We start from the raw sequence: 4,677 nt of genomic DNA on the forward strand, positions 1-4,677 counted from the left end.
TATACATGACTACTCTATAGGTAACATTACCAGTCTGAGTGATATACATGACTACTCTATAGGTAACATTACCAGTCTGAGTGATGTACATGACTGCTCTATAGGTAACATTACCAGTCTGAGTGATATACATGACTACTCTATAGGTAACATTACCAGTCTGAGTGATATACATGACTACTCTATAGGTAACATTACCAGTCTGAATGATAGACATGACTACTCTATAGGTAACATTACCAGTCTGAGTGATATACATGACTACTCTATAGGTAACATTACCAGTCTGAGTGATATACATGACTACTCTATAGGTAACATTACCAGTCTGAGTGATATACATGACTACTCTATAGGTAACATTACCAGTCTGAGTGATAGACATGACTGCTCTATAGGTAACATTGCCAGTCCAGTCTGTAACATTACCAGTCTGAGTGATAGACATGACTGCTCTATAGGTAACATTACCAGTCTGAGTGATAGACATGCCTGCTCTATAGGTAACATTACCAGTCTGAGTGATGTACATGACTACTCTATAGGTAACATTACCAGTCTGAGTGATAGACATGACTGCTCTATAGGTAACATTACCAGTCTGAGTGATAGACATGACTGCTCTATAGGTAACATTACCAGTCTGAGTGATAGACATGACTGCTCTATAGGTAACGTTACCAGTCTGAGTGATAGACATGACTCCTCTATGAGTAACATTACCAGTCTGAGTGATATACATGACTACTCTATAGGTAACATTACCAGTCTGAGTGATATACATGACTGCTCTATAGGTAACCAGTCTGAGTGATAGACATGACTACTCTATAGGTAACATTACCAGTCTGAGTGATATACATGACTACTCTATAGGTAACATTACCAGTCTGAGTGATATACATGACTACTCTATAGGTAACATTACCAGTCTGAGTGATAGACATGACTGCTCTATAGGTAACATTACCAGTCTGAGTGATATACATGACTACTCTATAGGTAACATTACCAGTCTGAGTGATAGACATGACTACTCTATAGGTAACATTACCAGTCTGAGTGATATACATGACTGCTCTATAGGTAACATTACCAGTCTGAGTGATATACATGACTACTCTATAGGTAACATTACCAGTCTGAGTGATATACATGACTACTCTATAGGTAACATTACCAGTCTGAGTGACATGACTACTCTATAGGTAACATTACCAGTCTGAGTGATAGACATGACTGCTCTATAGGTAACATTACCAGTCTGAGTGATATACATGACTACTCTATAGGTAACATTACCAGTCTGAGTGATAGACATGACTACTCTATAGGTAACATTACCAGTCTGAGTGATAGACATGACTACTCTATAGGTAACATTACCAGTCTGAGTGATATACATGACTACTCTATAGGTAACATTACCAGTCTGAGTGATATACATGACTACTCTATAGGTAACATTACCAGTCTGAGTGATAGACATGACTGCTCTATAGGTAACATTACCAGTCTGAGTGATAGACATGACTACTCTATAGGTAACATTACCAGTCTGAGTGATATACATGACTACTCTATAGGTAACATTACCAGTCTGAGTGATAGACATGACTACTCTATAGGTAACATTACCAGTCTGAGTGATATACATGACTACTCTATAGGTAACATTACCAGTCTGAGTGATAGACATGACTGCTCTATAGGTAACATTACCAGTCTGAGTGATATACATGACTGCTCTATAGGTAACATTACCAGTCTGAGTGATATACATGACTGCTCTATAGGTAACATTACCAGTCTGAGTGATAGACATGACTCCTCTATGAGTAACGTTACCAGTCTGAGTGATAGACATGACTACTCTATAGGTAACATTACCAGTCTGAGTGATATACATGACTACTCTATAGGTAACATTACCAGTCTGAGTGATAGACATGACTGCTCTATAGGTAACATTACCAGTCTGAGTGATAGACATGCCTGCTCTATGAGTAACGTTACCAGTCTGAGTGATAGACATGACTCCTCTATGAGTAATGTTACCAGTCTGAGTGATAGACATGACTACTCTATAGGTAACATTACCAGTCTGAGTGATATACATGACTACTCTATAGGTAACATTACCAGTCTGAGTGATATACATGACTGCTCTATAGGTAACATTACCAGTCTGAGTGATAGACATGACTGCTCTATAGGTAACATTACCAGTCTGAGTGATATACATGACTACTCTATAGGTAACATTACCAGTCTGAGTGATATACATGACTACTCTATAGGTAACATTACCAGTCTGAGTGATATACATGACTACTCTATAGGTAACATTACCAGTCTGAGTGATAGACATGACTGCTCTATAGGTAACATTACCAGTCTGAGTGATAGACATGACTGCTCTATAGGTAACATTACCAGTCTGAGTGATAGACATGACTACTCTATAGGTAACATTACCAGTCTGAGTGATAGACATGACTACTCTATAGGTAACATTACCAGTCTGAGTGATATACATGACTGCTCATAGGTAAGTCTGAGCGATAGACATGAAAGCAATGTATCAGGCTAAAGAGGACTCATATGTTTAAACGCTGGGCCAATTTCCTTCTCTTTACCTCTGTTAGGAAGGAGGTATTTACACCCAGCAACCAAGCCTCTGTGCTCATCTCCTTTCATTCCACACACAGAGAGAAATGGCAGGCAGGCAGGCAGGGAGGGAGGGAGGCAGGGAGGCAGGGAGGAGGGAGGCAGGCAGGCAGGCAGGAAGGCAGGGAGGCAGGCAGGAAGGCAGGGAGGCAGGGGAGGCAGGGAGGAGGGAGGCAGGCAGGGAGGAGGCAGGCAGGCAGGAAGGCAGGGAGGCAGGCAGGGAGGCAGGCAGGCAGGCAGGGAGGCAGGCAGGCAGGCAGGCAGGGAGGCAGGCAGGCAGGCAGGCAGGCAGGCAGGCAGGCAGGCAGGCAGGCAGGGGCAGGCAGGCAGGCAGGCAGGCAGGGAGGCAGGGAGGGAGGCAGGCAGGCAGGCAGGCAGGCAGGCAGGGAGGCAGGGAGGCGGGCAGGCAGGCAGGAAGGCAGGCAGGCAGTCAGGAAGGCAGGCATGCAGGCAAGGCAGGCAGGCAGGCAGGGAGGCAGGCAGGCAGGCAGGCAGGCAGGCAGGGAGGCAGGCAGGCAGGAAGGCAGGCAGGCATGCAGGCAGGCAGGCAGGCAGACTGTACTTTTGAAAAGCCAGAGCTTTGTACATTCTATGAGCTTCTGTTTGGATTCCCACATTCAAGTCTCTTTGAAGTGTCTGACAGACAGTCTGGTGTCTCTGTCTGGCTCGGCATTAGATACATTCACTTCTCTACATTAACAGCATCGGATTCCTTACTTTTACCAACTACAGAAGCTGAGGTGGAAAATGTCACTAAAATACATCCAAACGGTGCTTATTTCAGTAGACCTGGTCTTGCTGTCACTGCAGTGCACAGGTGCCTGGACCAGCACTGTGTACATTGATGAACCATTGATGAATTGCAGAACCAACATATACTTGGAGGCAGTCCAAAACCAACCTATGGCAATACAATCAAATCAACATGGCATTTCAACTGTATACAAGACAGACAGTAGTTAGGATGCTAATCATCAGAGGCCCTTCATGGAGGAATCAAATATATGATTCTGATCATCATAGGGCCATCATGGAGGAATCAAATATATGATTCTGATCATCATAGGGCCTTCATGGAGGAATCAAATATATGATTCTAATCATCATAGGGCCTTCATGGAGGAATCAAATATATGATTCTAATCATCATAGGGCCTTCATGGAGGAATCAAATATATGATTCTAATCATCATAGGCCCTTCATGGAGGAATCAAATATATGATTCTAATCATCATAGGCCCTTCATGAAGGAACCAAATATATGATTCTAATCATCATAGGCCCTTCATGGAGGAATCAAATATATGATTCTAATCATCATAGGCCCTTCATGGAGGAATCAAATATATGATTCTGATCATCATCATGAAGGAATCAAATATATGATTCTGATCATCATAGGCCCTTCATGAAGGAATCAAATATATGATTCTGATCATCATAGGCCCTTCATGAAGGAATCAAATATATGATTCTAATCATCATAGGCCCTTCATGAAGGAACCAAATATATGATTCTAATCATCATAGGCCCTTCATGGAGGAATCACATATATGATTCTAATCATCATAGGCCCTTCATGGAGGAATCAAATATATGATTCTGATCATCATAGGCCCTTCATGAAGGAATCAAATATATGATTCTAATCATCATAGGCCCTTCATGAAGGAACCAAATATATGATTCTAATCATCATAGGCCCTTCATGGAGGAATCAAATATATGATTCTAATCATCATGGGCCCTTCATGGGCCTAGTGGTTAGAGTGTTAGACTAGTAACCGGAAGGTTGCAAGTTCAAACCCCCGAGCTGACAAGGTACAAATCTGTCGTTCTGCCCCTGTCGACTGATCCTAGTCTTTCCTAGGCCGTCATTGAAAATAAGAATTTGTTCTTAACTGACTTGCCTATAAAGGTCAAAAAAATTAAAATCATGGAGGAATCAAATATATGATTCTAATCATCATATAACTATAATTACTATCATAAAGTATCAGCCAGC

Source organism: Oncorhynchus masou, chromosome 14 (assembly GCF_036934945.1).
Source record: "Oncorhynchus masou masou isolate Uvic2021 chromosome 14, UVic_Omas_1.1, whole genome shotgun sequence".
NCBI lineage: Eukaryota > Metazoa > Chordata > Actinopteri > Salmoniformes > Salmonidae > Oncorhynchus > Oncorhynchus masou.